This window comes from Neofelis nebulosa, chromosome 4, assembly GCF_028018385.1.
Source record: "Neofelis nebulosa isolate mNeoNeb1 chromosome 4, mNeoNeb1.pri, whole genome shotgun sequence".
Classification (NCBI taxonomy): Eukaryota; Metazoa; Chordata; class Mammalia; order Carnivora; family Felidae; genus Neofelis; species Neofelis nebulosa.
In genome coordinates this window covers 67,856,244-67,874,889 of record NC_080785.1, presented here as the reverse complement: position 1 = coordinate 67,874,889, position 18,646 = coordinate 67,856,244, and the positions used below count along the sequence as shown (strand labels likewise).

General features: G+C 39.5%; 1 long non-coding RNA gene across 3 annotated transcripts; it reads left to right on the top strand.

Annotated features, from left to right (window-relative positions):
- The first annotated feature begins 3,320 nt into the window (after positions 1-3,320).
- LOC131510980 (uncharacterized) lies at positions 3,321-14,398 on the top strand. Of its 3 annotated transcripts, none has more exons than XR_009261282.1 (3): positions 3,321-3,575; positions 5,232-5,391; positions 13,932-14,398. It is a non-coding gene; the product is annotated as an uncharacterized LOC131510980 (long non-coding RNA). The 3 variants fall into 3 exon arrangements; XR_009261283.1 differs by having other exon boundaries at positions 3,321-3,588; positions 5,226-5,391; XR_009261281.1 differs by having other exon boundaries at positions 3,322-3,575; positions 5,226-5,391.
- The last annotated feature ends 4,248 nt before the right edge of the window (positions 14,399-18,646 follow it).

Sequence of the window (18,646 nt, the reverse complement as noted above, 5' to 3'; positions counted from 1 at the left end):
GTCGGAATGTCTAAAATTAATAACTCAAGCAACAACAGATGTTGGTGAGGATGTGGAGAAAGAGGATCTCTTTTGCATTGTTGGTGGGAATGTAAGCTGGTGCAGCCACTCTGGAAAACAGTATGGAGCTTCCTCAGAAAAGTAAAAATAGAACTACCCTACAACCCAGCAATTGCACTACTAGGTATTTCTCCAAAGAATACAAGTGTGCTGTTTCGAAGAGACACATGCACCTCAATGTTTATAGCAGTGCTATCAACAATAGCCAAAGTATGGAAAGAGCCCAAGTGTCCATTGACAGATGAATGGATAAAGAAGATATCCTATGTATATACAATGGAGTATTTTTTTTTTTAATTTTTTTTTTTCAACGTTTTTTATTTATTTTTGGGACAGAGAGAGACAGAGCATGAACGGGGGAGGGGCAGAGAGAGAGGGAGACACAGAATCGGAAACAGGCTCCAGGCTCCGAGCCATCAGCCCAGAGCCTGACGCGGGGCTCGAACTCACGGACCGCGAGATCGTGACCTGGCTGAAGTCGGACGCTTAACCGACTGCGCCACCCAGGCGCCCCTACAATGGAGTATTATTCGGCAATCAAAAAGAATGAAATCTTGCCATTTGCAACAACGTGGATGGAACTAGAGGGTATTATGCTAAGCGAAATTAGAAAAAGACACATATCATATGACTTCACTCATGTGGAATTTAAGATACAATATAGATGAACATAGGAGAAGGGAAGCAAAAATAATATAAAAACAGGGAGGGGGACAAAACACGAGACTCTCAAATATAGAGAAGAAACAGGGTTTCTGGAGGGGTTGTGAGTTGGAGGGTGGCTAAATGGTCAAGGGGCATTGAGGATGAGCACTGGGTGTTATATGTAGGGTTTGAATCCCTGTATTCTACTCCTGAAATCACTATTGCACTACATGCTAACTAACTTGGATGTAAATTTTTGAAAAATTAAAAAAAAATCTGATAACAGTCTTTTCCAAAATATACCAAAGAAATGTTAAAATTCAACAATAAGAAAATGAATGACTCAATAAATGGGCAAAAATTTTGAACAGACTCCTCACCAAAGATGATACAGAGATGCCAAATAAGCATTTTAAAAAGATGCTGAATATCCTATGTAATTAAGAAATTGCAAATTTAAACAATGAGATATCACTGCACATCTATTAGAATGTCTAAAATCCAAAACATTGAAAACATCAAATATTGGAGTGGATGTGGAACAAAAGGAATTCTCATTTATTGCTGGTGGGAATGCAAAATGGTACAGCCACTTTGGAAGACACTCTGGTAGTTTCTTACAAAACTAAACTTACTCTTACCGTAGAGTCCTACAATTACTTTTCTTACAATTACTTTACCCAAATGATTTGAAAACATGTCCACACAAAAACCTGCACGTGAATGTTTATAGCAGCTTTATTCACAATTGCCCCAAATTGAGAGCAACTAAGATGTCCTTCAATAGATGACTGGATAAGCAAACTGTAGTACATCCACACAGTAGAATATTAATCAGTGTTTAAAAAAATTGCTATCAAGACATGAAAAGACATGAAGAAACCTTAAAAGCATATTGCTAAATGAAAAAGCCAGTCCGTAAAGGCCACACTGTATGATTCCCGCTGTATGACATTTTGGAAAAGGCAAAACTATGGGGACAGTAAAAAAAAAAAAATCAGTTGCCAGGGATTTGGGTGGAAGGAGGGAGAGATAAATGTTTTTTCCTAATATCCAATATTTTGAGAGGCATTTGTTTTAGTTATTTTAGAGGGACTATAAATCTGGTCACTATTATTCCATCGTGATCAGAAGCCCCTTTATTAATGATTTAATAGTAACCTTGCATTATGTATTTTCTTGACCAATATATATTATATATATTACTGCTATTTTGTGGGGGATAATCTAGGAATTTTTTTTTTTTATATTGAAGAACAGTCCTTACAAATGCTCCAACTGAAAGGGCGGGGACAAGCAATTCATAAAAGAAGAAATTAAAATAGTAAAAATGAAAAATATACTCATTTTCAATAAATTTTTTTCAACTTAAAACATTTTCACCAATCATACTGGCAGACATGATAATGCTCAGGCTTGATAGGGATATGGGAAGTGGACACTGACATACTCTCATAAACAGGATAGAAGCCAAAATTTTACGCACCTTAATGGGGGGCAGTTTGGCAATTTATACAATATATTAATTGTGCATTTTGTGACACTGCATTTCCACTTTTAGGATATTTTCTCTGAAGAAATTATTAGTTGAGTGTACAAAAGTGAGCATATGAAGATGAGCATCACAACACTGTTCATAATGTTAAATTCTGAAAGCAGTAAATTGTCCATCTAAAGGAAGGATTAGTTAATTAATTATACATTTAGTACATTTACATATTGGAATGCTGACAGCTATTAAGAAGAATGAGGTCAAAGTATTTTTTTAATATGATTTATTTTCAAGTTGGCTAACATACAGAGTATACAGTATGCTCTTGGTTTTGGGGGTAGATTCCCGTGATTCATTGCTCACATACAATACCCGGTGCTCATCCCAAGAAGTGCCCTCCTCAATGTCCATCACCCATTTTCCTCTCTCCCCCACACCCTCCATCAACCCTCAGTTCTCTGTATTTAAGAATCTCTTATGGTTTGCCTCCTTCCCTCTCTGTTTGAAACTATTTTTCCCCTTCCCTTCCCCCATGGTCTTCTGTTAAGTTTCTTAAGATCCACATATGAGTGAAAACATATGAAATCTGTCTTTCTCTGGCTGACTTATTTCACTTAGCATAATACCCTCCAATTTCATCCATGTTGCTGCACATGGTAGGATTTCATTCTTTCTCATTGCCAAGTAGTATTCCATTGTATATATAAACCACATTTTCTTTATCCATTCTTCAGTTAATGGATATTTAGGCTCTTTCCATAATTTGGCTGTGGTTGAAAGCACTGCTATAAACATCGGGGTGCATGTGCCCCTATGAATCAGCACTCCTGTATCCTTTAAATAAATTCCTAGTAGTGCTATTGATGGGTAATAGGGTAGTTCTATTTTTAATTTTTTGAGGAATCCCCACACTGTTTTCCAGAGCGGCTGCAGAGGTCGAGGTATTTTTAAATGAAAATAGCTGCTTGCACAACACCATGTGAAATATGATGCTATTTAAGTAAATATTTTATGTTAACTATATATTTACACTCACTAAAATGTTAACAGGCTGTCTCGAGGGAGTGATCTCTTTTTGGATGTAGTTGGAGGTGGGGGTTTTCACTTATACTCTTTAGTAATATTTGGCTTTTTTGAAGTGTACATATAGCATTTTACAATTTGCAAAATTAGGATGATTTAAATTTTGACACTAGAAAAAATGGTTCTTACATTTGCAAATATTTGGAAATACTGGTTTATCTAACACTGATTTGTATTCTAAAATTCCTTTTTGATTTAATATTTTATTCCAATCTCTGGACTAACCTTGAGATTCTTCCAAGTGCTAGATAGAAGTCCATGCCTTCTTTCTCCTTGCTGCTGCCACATGACAAAGGTGAATTGCTTAGGTAAAGCTTGGTTGCTTCCTGATTGGGGTGGTGGGGTGCATACACTGGCTCAAATTCTTCTTTTTTTCCCTCATATTTCAAGTGACTTTATTGCTGGGTGACAATCTTGGGCTGGTTATGGGAAACATGCATATAGGCATTTGGAGTTGGAAAGCTAGAAGTGGTTCTAGTAACTTCTCTGGGGGATCAGAGGTTGTTCAGATTTGAGTGGAAAGGGAGGATCATGAATTGACTTTACATTAAAGATCTTTTCCTCCAGAGCTCTTTCTCTTACTTATCTCTGCAGGCTTAAAAACCTCAAAATTATTTTGAATTCCTTTCTAGTAGTTTGCTGCATGTCTTCAATTAGTCGCTAAATCCCTGTTCATTACAGGTTTATGATTCATAACAAGAAACTACAGTTTCTTTTCTAGTGTCTCTCAGCTGTTCTGTCCATTTTTCTCAGTTTTATCTCCATTGCCTTTCCAACTCTGGCTGTTTCTTATCTGGAAATTAAAAATTTCTTTCCATCCAGGATTGTATATTTAGACCAATACTAAGTCAGTTAAGATTGTTACAATATAAGTGTTTTAAGTACTTAATTTTGCATCTAACCTGAGATGTGTGTGCATGTGTGTGCATGTGTGTGTGTGGATGTGGGTGTGTGATTGTGTGGGTTGGTGGGTTATGGTGGCTTGGGATGGGGAGGGTGGATGTGTAAGGTAAGAAAAGACAGAACCTATGCCTTAGAATTACACTTTTTAAGTATGACGTTAATTAAACTCTATTATCATAGTCTGGCTTCATTCCCAGCTACAAAATCTTCCAAAGGTTACATCAAAATCAAATGCCTGATCAAGCAATTCAACACCTTTATCAGTCCTAATTTGCCTTGCTCACCTGCCAACATTGATTTCCGCTTGTCCTCTCTTGTTCATACCCCCTACATCAACACTCCCACCCACCCCTGGATGCATTCACACAAGAATGACCACTGTCACCAGGTGCCAAGGCCAGACTTGCCCTGAAGGTGTTCCTCGGCTCCCAGTTGGGAGGGTCCAGTAACTCCTGGCACTCCTGTTTTCACTACTACCACTTCTACCACAACACTGTCTTGTAAGAGTTCTTATTAAATGCTTCCTAAAGCAATCTGAAATGAAAATTGTCTTAATTAGGAAAATAAAGACTATTGGACTGAAAACCCAGAGCCAGTTCAAGCAGTTTGCATTTTCGCACAAGAGACGTACACAGGCAGTCAGACCTTTGATGGCAAGGACTCTGCCTTCTTCATTTGTGTGTCCCTTAGCACATCTGCCAGCATGCCTCAGATGTACAGTCTTAGGTGTTCTGTGAAAATCTGTTGAATTCATGGATGATTTGTATACAAATGGACCCTTTGTAGGTGGAGTGGCCAGTTATTTCCCTTGGTTTCATTTTGTTAAAGCCTCTCCATTAATTCTTAGCCATTTTTAATACCTAACTTTGACATTCAATACTAATATTTTATAATATTGATACTGTGTAATATTCTTTAATACAGTTTTTCCCACTCTTATTTTGTCCTACAAATCACGTAAGCACTTGTACTATAAACTGTAAATATTTGTGTCCCCCCAAATTCATGAGTTGAAGCCTAATTCTTAATGTGATATTTCGAGGTGAAGCCTTTGAGAGCTGATTCAGAGTCCTTATAAAAAACACCCCAGAGAACTCTCTCTCTGTGTGAAGACACAGAAGACAGCTGTCTACAAACCAGAAGGCAGGCTCTCACCAGACACTGAACCTGCCAGGACCTTGACATTGGACTCCTCCACCTCCAGAACTGTGATAAATAGATTTCTGTTGTTTATAAGCCTCCCAGTTTATGGTATTCTGTTGTGCAGCCCAAACAGACTAAGACAAACTTGGGAAATGTGCATATTCTCCAGGACCTTTCCAAATCTATGGCATCAGAAAATTCTGTGGAAGGTCCTAAGAATCTTGATGTTTAAACTCAACTTAGTGACTCTTATGGCCAGAGAAATTTGGAAACTGCCTTATTGAGAAATTCAGTAGTCTTAGTTAAGGTTAATTATTGTCTTTGGTCTTTATGCCAAATACAATTCCATGAACATTAACTTGACATTAAAATGCCTAAACTCCAATCTTGTTAATTACCATCTGAGTGGTTTGGGGCTAGTACAGTGTTTTCCCAAATTTGTCTGCAAATTAGATTCACAGGGGCTCTTTTAAAAATGCCAAAATCTGGGTCATACCCAAGACAAATTAAATCTCATTCTCTCAGGCTGTGATACAGGCATTAGTATTTTTTGACTCATATATACTAGTAAATTAGTATTTATCTCCCAACATGCACACAAGTTTGGGAACCACTAGACTAATCAGTTACCCTCTCTAAGCCTCTATAGACAATAACTCTCATTCTAAAATGTTATTAGGAATTAATCTAATTAATGCATGTGAATATATCTTATAAATGATAAAACACTATATATACCCAATTCATTATATTTAAGGCTTCAAAGCATTTTTTTGGCTCCTAAGTATTTTGAATAAAGGTTAACAAATTTGCGGATAAGAACTTTTATATTTTCTGTATACCACTTTTTTATGCTTGTGACTGTGATTGCCAGTTCAATAGTTTAGTTTGGTAGATTCACCTTGCAAAGGAAACCACCATTCAAAAAACTGTCCTTAGAATTTAGGTACATTCCCATCAGGTGGCAGTAGTCTGTCTGGGGTCCTGGTTTAAAGCAGTGGTTCTCAGCTCTCACTGCAAATCAAAATCTTTCTTGGCTTGGGTTTATCCCCAAAGATTTTGATTCAGTAGGTCTGAGTGGGACTCTAGCTTCTGTAGGTTTATCAAGATCAACACATCATTCTAATGACTTGTTGCTAACCATGGTGAGTTTGTTATTTCTGTTTAGGCCTTCTGTTCTATCTACTAGATTTAGTCATAAATGTTCTACTTTTTTCAATGTTAGAAATATCTCTTCATCATGTAGAGCAGAAAACAATTTTAGAATAGCTTAAAAATCATTTGAATCCATATGGATATGATTTCTTATTACTACTACCATTCAGTCTTTATTATATAATCTTACAATTTTTATTTAAAATGTGTCCTGGCCTTGATATATAAGCAAACCTTCTCAATGTCTGTGATCACTAGTTCCCTTTTTAAAAAGTCAGAAAATGTATGGTTCCCCTGCTGGTCTGGAATCTGTGACTCTAGGGCAGTGGTTCTTAAATATCAGTGGGCATGTGGAACACTGAGGATCTCGTTAACAGTGTACACCCCGTCCAGACCTAGTGAATTAACCTTTCGGTTGAGTTCCAGGATTCTGAATTTTAAGTTATCTCCCTCTGTTATTGTGATGCACACTAAATTTTGAGAACTGTTGGCTCTATGGAATCAGAGGCTGGGGGGTGGGCTGGGTAGCTTTGGTATGGTAGAGAATACTAAGGGAGGCCTCATAGGATCCAGATGCAAAACTCTGTAAGGCATTTTTGTGTTCTCTCCTTGCCTTCCTGTGCCTCATCTTAGTACAAGTAGTGGTAAGTGACTATGTTGTTATTCAGTGACCCTAAGGAGAGTCACCAGGCATTGGTTGGTAGTGGTCCACAACCTCTGGAGTTCCCCAGGTGAAATTGGAAACTGATCCTCATGTACAGAGGGCAAGGAGAGACTGAGGAGAGTAGCAGACTACTCCAGATTGGTAGATGACAGTTTTAATAAGCAAGGGAACTTATATATGAGGCTTGTCTTGGGTGACAGCATCACAAGTAAACCTTCATACCCGCCTACCAGAATCTTGAGTGTATATAGAGGCCTTCACTGGATTCAGTCATATATACCACCCAGATAGGCTCAACACATTGCTCTCTCAAGGCCATATCCTTGAAATGGCTCCCACTATGGGAAGAGTGGGCAAAACTTACATTCCAAAGATGGGAGGGGGTAAAGAGGCTGAGATTTCCTGGGTCCAGCTCCCAGGTGAACTGGTGGTCATGTCCTCTTGATTACTTCCTCTGATAGTTAATAAATTTGAAGTGGTAAGTCCTATCAATTTTTGTTGTCAATCCAAGCATGGAGCCTGCATCGAGGAAAATGCAGCAAATACTTATGGGTTTTGTATTGAGAAAATACTCCTTTTCCTTCTTTCTCTGTTTTCTTTTTTTTTTTTTTTTAAGGTGGGGGTGAATAGCCCCTATTGGAAAGATAATGGGGTAGAGAGGAGGAGTGACACAGAAGAAAGTCCAATTTTCTCCTTAGAGTGGCTGTAAGATGTTCTAGATGTTCTCCATTCTCCTTTCCTTCCTCAACTTGACTTTTTCCCATCTATAATCTTTCTTCCCTGGTTTGTTGGATTGTGGTCTGCTCTTGAAGAAACACCATCTAGAACAGACCTAGGCACCAAAAACAAAAACAAACCAAAAACCCACTATATCTGAAACCACCCAACTCATCTTTAAATTGCACTAATAGCATATTTGATCATTCACTTGGGTTATTTTTACTGTTATGTATAATTGTATTTGACCCATATTTTGTTTCATGACTATGCTTTTATTTTTGTTTGCTTTCCTTTACTAGCATTTTGTACATCCGAAGACTTCATTTGCCTTTTATTTCAGATAAACTGTGTATTTTCTGCAAAGCAAGCAGTAAATGATTTTCCACTAAGATATGTTGGATTGGTATGAGCACATGATAAGGACGGATCATTGGATTTTCATATTTGATATTTTATGTCTAAAAGAAACTTGTGAATTGTTAATCAATTTTTATGTTAAATCAGTATTTAATAAGCATTAGCCTCAGCAGAACTTGAAGCCAATAGAGTCTTAAGGTGACTTTTTTAAAAAGTTAGATTATAATAAAAGCAGGCAAATTGATTAGTCTTTTTCAAAACCTTTGCAGCTCTCTGTCCACTTCCCATCTACTTCCTGCTCCCATAAACAAGTTGTGCTTTTTATTGTGTTTTGAAAATCACTAACCACAATGGCTACATCAGTGCTGCTTAAATAAGAGCTATGATCTTAGCTGTGCCATCTCTACCTTTGTTTAAACAGTATTACTTCTCACATAAGTTATGGCAATTGCCCCCTTCTTCTGGAAGGAAACTACCCCTCTAATCCATTCACTAGCCTCAGCCTAAGGTCCTCTTTCTAAGGTACAAATTTAATTATTTCTCTCTTTTGTTTAGATTTTTCTGTCGGCTCCTTGTGCAGTGGTTACCAGAACCTATCGTTCTGTCCATTCAGAACTATTCCTTTATTCATCGAAATTAAGTGGGATTCTTAAATTTAATATTAGAGGACATAATTTTGTGCCAGTTCTTCCTGGGGAGTGGAAGCTAAGAGAGAAGCTCAAGAGCTGTCAGTGGTCATGTTTTCACCATGTGCAGGAATCCAGTCAATAGCAAGAAAGAATGAAGCCCAGGGAGGGGAGAAGAAGAGATTCCCCCAGGGGGGAATGAAGCCATGGGGAGAAGAAGAGATGAGAGATAGGGAGCAATCTGCTGGTGGTATTCAAAGCCCTGATTCAAATTGTCCCCAATCCTTGTCGTTCCAGAAGCTGATTGTCATTAATCCTGTCCTTCCAGAAGCTGGTTGTTCCAACCCTCCTTACATCACATGAAACACCCCTGTACCTTCCTATAAAGTTCCCACTTTTACCTAAGCCAGTTAGAAATAAGTTTTTGTCACTTGCAAACAAAGGATCTAGATGAGAATAGCCTATGAGGTCTTTCATGATATGGTCCCAAGCTTCTCAATTCCATCTTCACAAAACCCTCAGGAAGATACTCAGCTGCAAGTAACAGAACACAGACAAATAGATTTAAATAATAAAGGCATTCCTTTCTCTCTCACACCTGGAAGTGTAGACAAAGACAGAGATAGTTCCAGAGATGGTTTATCAGTTTGAGCAAATGATAATGCTATAGTCAGCTCTGCAGTTCTTGGGGTCTTTTCCTTGATCAAGGAAGAAAGCAGCTCCAGACAGTCTTTAAGACCTATGTGAGCATTCCAGGCAAGGAAGAAGGTGGCAATCGCCTTCTCCTTAGGAGGGTCTGTTTTGAGCCTGGAAGGGAAGTTCAGCTGACTTCTCCTTGGATCTCCTTGGCCAAAACTGGGCCACATGCCCAACCCCAGACTCATGATTGTGAAGTGAAAATTACTCTGACCCATTCCCTAACTGTCCTTACTTCAATGGATCTGTGTCAATTATATGAGATTCAGTTAACAGAGAAAGGAAAATGGAACGGTAGCATAGTCAAGGAAACATGTCTACCACACATATTTCCATTATCCTCCCCTGTCCTTCCCCTGCCACCATTGCTACCATTATCCCAATTTTAAGAGCCAGCCTTATCAAACTGTCTTCAACCAAACATCCTGTGCTCTCTGTGGTTTCTTTGGCCTCTGTGGGCCTTTGCTCATAACCTTTGCTCTGCCCACAACATATTCTCCATCCTTCATTTAATAGTTTCTTGGTTTTTGTGGGTCCTTCTCCCTTCAGGCCTCAGCTTAGATATCACTTCCTGTGGAAAGTCTTCGTTGACCCCCAGTTCCATAGCACCCTCCTGTTAGTCCTTTCATAGTATCTGTGGGATCATATGGTAATTTTCTATTTATATATTTTCTACTAGACCGTAAACTCTTTGATGGCTTATTGACTGGGTCTTATTTCTCTATGGTTTCACACAGAGCCTGCACATAGTAGATGATCACTAAATACTTGTAGAAGTAAAAGAACTGAAGCATTTTTTGAGGGCACTCAAAATCAACTTATGTTAAAATTGCTTTAAAAAGGCTCATAATAACATAGGTGTTAATTTTTTTCTGATTTTTGTTAAAGGGAATAAATAAAAGAGTGATTTGTTTAAAAAAATTCCTGATAGACCTTTGCATTTAAAAAGTCATGGCTGTGATGGCTTTGAAAGAGCATGGCAAAGGATGATTTTCCACTTAGGGCAATATTCATTCTGTTTGTCTCACATAAGAGCTAAAGATTCAAAAGCTCTTAATCAAAAGCTGCTTGGGATGCTCTCTTTGCCCCCCCCCCCCAACGTGTGTGTGTGTGTGTGTGTGTGTGTGTGTGTGTGTGTGTGTGTCTCAAAATAAATAAACTTAAAAAATAATTTAAAAAAGAAATGTCTTCACCTCTAGGTCCTATGTTGGGACCTAGGTCCTAGGTCCCATTAAGAGCTTTTGATCGATCCTTACATGATTTTTCTTTTTTTAATTTATTTTTTTAATGTTTTTATTTATTTTTGAGACAGAGAGAGACAGAAAGAGAGAGAGAGAGAGAGAGAGAGAGCGTGAGTGAGCATGAGTGGGGGAGGGGCAGAGAGAGAGGGAGACATAGACTCTAAAGCAGGTTCCAGGCTCTGAGCTGTCAGCACAGAGCCCAACTCGGGTCTTGAGCCCACAAACTGCGAGATCATGACCCAAGCTGAAGTTGGACACTTAACCAACTAAGCCACCCAGGCACCCCTTACTTGGTTTTTAAAATGGGCAGATTTCTGCATATGGATTCATGACATAGAAACTAAATGTAGCTATGTGATAAACTTACTTCCTTACTTGAATTTTATAAGATGTTATTTTACTCGGCCACTTCTTGCTCCTATTTTATTATGAAAAAGCAATATGACATGACAAGGCGTTTTCTATCCTTTTTGTCAGTAGATGAAGTTTAAATAAGGAAGGAAAGAATTAAATGAAGAGAAAAATAATCACCACATTTGATTAATATAATAGAGCAGCACTTTGAAATCTTAGCATTTTTAAGTTAAACATTGAGTTTATAATTTGTATGAGGTAGTGAAACATTCATTTACAAATTTTAAAGAATTTTCCAGGCACAGTGAGTCGGGGCCTCTTTGAATTTTAGACATAGTATTGACCTTTTGGGTATCACCTTTTCCTGGGTGGCCACCCAAAAGCTGCCAGTTTGGAGAGGGACCCAAAGGGCAAGGGGGCTTTCCAATTAGCTCAGTCTGCAGTCAGTGCTGCTGGAAGAGTCTGTGGCCCTTCCTAAAGCTGCGTGGAGTCCATGACAAGCCCCAAGAAGGCCACCACAAAGGAGACCCTTTGTGTTTGGGAAAATGCAAAGGCCTCTTTAGCAGATGACCCTTCATTTTGAGAAATGACTCCTGGCTTGTGGCTAGACTCATGTAGAGACTGAATCATTCCACCATCTGGCATAACACAGCCATGGTACCTTGATGCCTGATACGACGTGGTGCTGTCTCAGACACTTGGCCATAAAGCCAGCCATTCCCAGGAGTACTCCACATCAAGTGGATTGAGAAAGAAGAGAAACTTGTGAGGCTGAGCCTATGAGAAGCCTGAAGACACAGGTAAATTATATGAACAGGCAGTTGTACTCTTATGTTACTTTCTTCCTTAAGCCCATGGGGAGTTTCCTATGCCTAGTGGATCAGGGATAGAGTAACTTGAGCCTGCTGTACAGATGGTTTTGCATGATATGCTGGCACCAGACAGATGAGAGGAAGTGCTGCTGTTCTTCAGGGTGGCCAAGCACTACAATTGGGAAGGAAATGCTTACAAGAGTTAAATTTTTGAGCAGAAATTTTATTATCCACTGTGCCTAGAAGGAAACATTTTAGTGTCTACTTTACCTGAGGTCAGGATCTATAGTAATTCTTGAGCTAATTATTTAGCTGAAAGGTAACTTCCAAAATCTGCAATATACAAAGCAACTGGAATCTAGCATTGAGACTGAGGCTAAAGACCCCCTGTTGTGCCAGACATTTACCCTTTCATTGCTGGATTATGGGGAGGTCAGAGATGTCTCTGAGGGAAGGGCCAGAGTGACTTGGGCAATGATGGATATACTGAGGCAGGAACCTTCAGATGGTTGCAATATTTTAGAGCTGGTTAAGGCTGAATGAATACATACTAGGTCATTTTTAGTCCTGATCTGAGTGTATGGTCAAGAACTTGGAAGAGTCAAGATGGTAGAACTGCTGGCAATGAGGCTTTAGGGAAGGGTGGATGGACCATTCAGAATGGACCCAGAGCGAGAATATCTGTGTCTATGTGATGCCCACTAAAAGGCCATCATCGCAGAAGAGATTCTTAGTACCAGGAGAAAAAAATGATTCATTTTGTGGGAGTTAGTCATCCTCCTCCTCAAGCCAATCTATTGGTTCATGGGCAAACTCAATATTTAACTTCATAACAAGACTGATCATATACTGTTAGTAACAATGACTAGCAATAAACTTCTAGGGGACCTGGTCTACTGCCCTGTGGCAGATAAATTCTTTTCAGTTAAAAAGGCCGCTTCATCATGGAAGAACAATAACTTATCATCACTGCAACAGTCTTTCTGGATTTGGATTTGCTTTCCCTGTTTATATGCCTTTATAAGCATCACAGGATTCCATACATAGCTTTTAATTGATGAACTCATGCACTGCCAACAAGGCAATAAGCTACTAACTGCCTGGCCTTACTGCATAAATATCCTATCATCCTGATGAAGCTAGGCCTCACTGGAAGGACCTATTGGGAATTTAACCATAACAGCATCTAAGTAGTAGTACCTTGTGATATTGGTATGCTGTTGTAGGATATAGAACATGAGTAGAACTAGTGACCAATACATCTGATATTGTTTTCACAGCTGGAATGCAACCTAGGACCTAGAGGTGAAGATATTTCTTTTTTAAATTATTTTTTAAGTTTATTTATTTTGAGACACACACACACACACACACACACACACACACACACACACACACACGTGAGGAGGGAGGGGCAAAGAGAGCATCCCAGGCAGGCTCTGCACTGTCAGCACAGAGCCCGACACCGGGTTCGATCCCACAAACTGTGAGATCATGACCTGAGCTGAAATCAAGAGTCAGACACTTAAATGACTGAGCCACCCAGGGGCCCCAGGGTGAAGACTTTTCCAACAATTATACCTACTCTTTCACTTTCAGAAGTTTTGTTTTCTTTAACTCTTTTAGTCTAAGTATTTCAGTACTTAATGGAAGAATGTTTCATCCAAGGGTTAAAAAAAATGTAGGTTTTCTTGAATTAGGAGCTGAGACTACCACCTGGGCATGTTGGATTCCTTGTGCAATTGGGGCAAAGATCCTTGGCAAGCTGTGGTGCTGGCTGAAAGCCAGGAGAACTTGGAACGAGCAGAGGAGGAATCTGTCTCATATGTCAGCAGCAGTCTTGTGAATGCCTGCAGAGTGGAAGACTGCAGCTTGCACCAGTATTTCCTTGCTAAGTATGCTATTTATTCTCATGTTTCCTTCTAAAATGAGAATTATAATAATTATTTTTTTCTTTTATTTCCTCTTTCTTTCTTCCAGGGGTATATCATGCTATCCAGGAAATGGTTCAGTTTATCATGTAGTTCATGTAGAATGAAATGGGATTCTGACAGAATTGAAGAGGAATGGACATAACCCAGAGGTCCTGGACTTGAAGGCCAACATCTCCCTTCTGTGCACAGTGGCTGGAAATAGCTTTGGTTATTCCCCATTGCAGTTGTGTGGGATTTAGTTGGATCATGTGTTATGAGTGGTTTTCTGGGATATAGAGAAAAAAGGGTGTGTGTGTGTGTGTTGAGCAGCCAGAAGGTGAATTATAGTACATCTCTTTGGGGTAGCTAGATGGTCCACTATGAGTTTCTCCTCTCTCACAGAGATTATTCTTTTGCACACAGACATAGGCCGTAGGAGATTAGATCTGTGCTGATCCTGTCTACCTGGCCACCAGTACCTGTCTGGAGTTGTCCCCTATGTTCTATATCCCAATTATTAAAATTTGAAATGGTGAGACAGAGAGATGGGATGCCATGATCCAAAGCACGTTAGTGGCAAATTCTGGAGAGAGATCTGTAAACTCCTTGAGGCCCTGGAACCTCCCCACTTCTTGTCCTTTTAAGACTTTGCCCTTTATGCCTGCCTTGGATTTCATGAAATGTTTTAGAATGCTTCCCATAATCTTCCCTTTTTGACTAAGTTAGAGTTGTTTTATGTTTGTTATAATCAGAGGACATTAGTTAACAAATACAGAAAGCAAGGACAATCTATGTATACAGTGATCCTACATGGAGTTGCTCAATTTTAACTAAAAATCATCTAAGTATTTGTGAAAAAGAAAACTACAGGAAGAAAAGAAGACTTCTAAGCTAATCTCTTCCTTCATGGGGTTACACTACTCTCTCTCTTTCCTTATGTCTCTGGGAAAAAACTCAGTGTTAATTACTGGAAAATTATATTTATTTTTTTAAAACTAAATTTTGTATCTACAGAGGACATGGCATGGGGAAGGATGAAAACCAGCCATCTGGAATGACCAGTTCTTTACAGGAATCCTAGTGTAGTTAGTCTAGAGAGAGAATGAAGTCAAATGGAGAGGAAGTAAAGATACAGTAGTTCCCCCTTATCTGTGGTTTCCCTTAAGTGGTTTCAGTACCCAAGGTCAACCATGTGGCCCTGGAGGGTGATAATCCTCCTTCTGACATGTAGTCAGGAGGGCATTAGTACACCAACACTGTGTCATGATGCCTTCATCATTCACCTCACTTCATGTCCTCACACAGGCATTTTATCATCCAATGTGATCACAAGAAGGGTGAGTACAGTACCATAAGATATTTTGAGACAGACACCACATTCACATAACTTTTATTGCAGTATATTATTAAGATGGCTCTATTTTATCATTATTGTTGTTAATCTCTTTACCTAATTTATAAAAATTTTTTAACTATTTACTTTTGAGAGAGAGACAGAGCACAAGTGGGGGAAGGGCAGAGAGAGAGGGAGGCACAGAATCTGAAGCAGCCTCCAGGCTCTGAGCTGTTAGCACAGAGCCCGACATGGGGGCTCGAACTCATGAAAGGTGAGATCATGACCTGAACCAAAGTCAGATGCCACCCAGGTGCCCCATTTACTCTACCTAATTTATAAATTAAACTTTATCATAGGTATGTATGTATAGGAGAAAACGTAGTAGAGTCAGGGTTTGGTACTGTCCTCAGTGGCATTGGGGGTCTTGGAATATATCCCCTGTGGATAAGGAAAGCTACTGTACATAGGCTTGGAGTAATGGCCAAACAAATGTAAATACAGCAGCTAGATGAAATCCTGCAGTGCTAAATTCCTCTTATTTGTACCATTTTACTAATCTCCCTGCCCCTGGGACAAAGATAGATGTTGTAGTCACTGCAGGCCATAAAGAAACTTGCCAAATAAACACAATTATATATTGATGGGTGGCGATAGATATATTGTTCAATAATGTCACCTCTTCCTGTTTATTTTCATACACTGGTCTTTTCAGCTTTCTCCTCATTGAAATCAAATACTCTCTATTATATATTAATGCAGCATTTCTCAAACTTTAGCAACCCTGACAATTACCTAAGGGATGTTAGTTAAAATGAAGATCCTGGGTCTGCCTGTCAGGGGTTTGAAGTTATTAGGTTTAAGGTAGGATCCAGGAAGCTCTACTTTTAATAAGAATCAGTTTAAAAAAAAAATTTTATGTTTATTTTTGAGAGAGAGAGAGAGAGAGAGACAGAGAGAGACAGAGCACAAGTGGGGGAGGGGCGGAGAGAGGGGGACACAAGGAATCCGAAGTAGGCTCCAGGCTCTGTGCTGACAACTCAGCAAGACCCAAACTCACAAACCATGAGATCATGACCTGAGCCAATGTCGGATGCTTAACTGACTGAGCTACCCAGGTGCCCCAAGGACCAGGATTTTTAAATGCATTTGGTCATTGGTTGACCATAAAAATTATTTGTCAAACTAAGACACTTCTGAGTGAAGTGAGTTGCTACTAATAATTACTCTGGAAGGATAGGTGCAAACCAGCACTATCCCAGGCAGTCCTTGAGATGGCCAGTCATTGATCACATTTGAGAAACACTGGTAAATGAAATTAAATTTCTGTCATAGCGATTCAAACATCACAATAAAACTGATTGTAGTATGAATGTCTTTGATATACACACATTATATACATGTATGTATATGTATATATGTATACATATAATATGTATGTTATACATAGCATATATGTTATATGTAGTATACTATATATGTCTTGTTTTTAGGCCTCAGGAAAAAAATAGATGGAAGTCCATTTATTTTTCAGATGGGGGGTTGCCTGACTGCTGTACCCCAGAAATTTCATATAACCTTTGGTAGGCTTGTTTGCCCAATGATTTTGAGATAGTTCAAGTACTTTTATTTATTTATTTATTTATTTTTATTTAAAAAAAAATTTTTTTTTAACGTTTATTTTTGAGACAGAGAGAGACAGAGCATGAACGGGGGAGGGGCAGAGAGAGAGGGAGACACAGAATCGGAAACAGGCTCCAGGCTCTGAGCCATCTGCCCAGAGCCTGACGCGGGGCTCGAACTCACGGACCGTGAGATCGTGACCTGAGCCGAAGTCGGACGCTTAACCAACTGAGCCACCCAGGCGCCCCAGTTCAAGTACTTTTATTTATTTATTTGGTTTTTTTTTCAACGTTTTTTATTTATTTTTGGGACAGAGAGAGACAGAGCATGAACGGGGGAGGGGCAGAGAGAGAGGGAGACACAGAATCGGAAACAGGCTCCAGGCTCCGAGCCATCAGCCCAGAGCCTGACGCGGGGCTCTAACTCGCGGACCGCGAGATCGTGACCTGGCTGAAGTCGGACGCTTAGCCGACTGCGCCACCCAGGCGCCCCTCAAGTACTTTTTTTTTTTAAATGTATTTTATTTTATTTTTGGGACAGAGAGAGACAGAGCATGAGCGGGTGAGGGGCAGAGAGAGAGGGAGACACAGAATCGGAAACAGGCTCCAGGCTCCGAGCCATCAGCCCAGAGCCTGACGCGGGGCTCGAACTCACGGACCGCGAGATCGCGACCTGGCTGAAGTCGGACGCTCAACCGACTGCGCCACCCAGGTGCCCCTCAAGTACTTTTAAATCACAGAATTCTTTTTGTTTTCTCCTCCCCTTACTCTTCTATCTGTCCATCCTTTCCCTCTTTATCTTCCCTCCCTCACCCATTTATTTACTAGATATTCATTGAGCAATCCAGAAGAATGAGAAAGTCAGAGGCTGGAAGAACACAGCCATGGGCCTTCATTCCTCTTACTATAAAAAAAAAAAAATCCATATCCTCTAACAGAGCCCAGCTCCTGGAACTGGTATGATTTGTTACTGTTCTAGATCCAATTTTAGCCCAACATCATTAAAAATAAACCGAACAAATAAGAAACCATGTGTTTTATTTTAATGCTAGTTAACCAATTCAACGAGAAACACTTTAACCTTGAAAATTTAAAGGACTATGGGGCGCCTGGGTGGCGCAGTCGGTTGAGCATCCGACTTCAGCCAGGTCACGATCTCGCGGTCCGTGAGTTCGAGCCCCGCGTCAGGCTCTGGGCTGATGGCTCGGAGCCTGGAGCCTGTTTCCGATTCTGTGTCTCCCTCTCTCTCTGCCCCTCCCCCGTTCATGCTCTGTCTCTCTCTGTCCCAAAAATAAATAAAAAAAAAAAAAAAAAAAAAAAAAAAAAAAAAAAGAAAATTTAAAGGACTAGTTACTCCAAAGTATTTTAAGTGATGTTACATTGTAAATAGAAAATTATGTCTCTTTCTTCTGGCATGATTGTCATTGTGTTTAGAGTCACTATTGTAGGCAAAGATAAGGTTTCACTTTGTTCTTTTCCAGTTAATTTTGGGTTTCTATTGTAGGGAACATGTCAAGAAGTGTGTCAGAAGAGTAGGTACATGCTGAAGAGGAGGAAGGCATTAACTATCTCATATGAGTAATAAGAAATGGTATTTGCTGCAGAAGGAAATTACACTCATGATGACATGGACAAGTTAATGTTCCTTTTAAAATCCCTGACCTTTTGAATTGTTCGCCTCATAGAAAATGATACCCCTCCCCAAATTTTAAAGTTAGAAGTTCTAGGGAGCTTGGAAGAGCTTTACAACATTTACTTCTCTCTTTTATCAGAAAGAAAAGGGATTTACATAGGCAGATAATATCATCATTCTTTGATCTTTGTTGA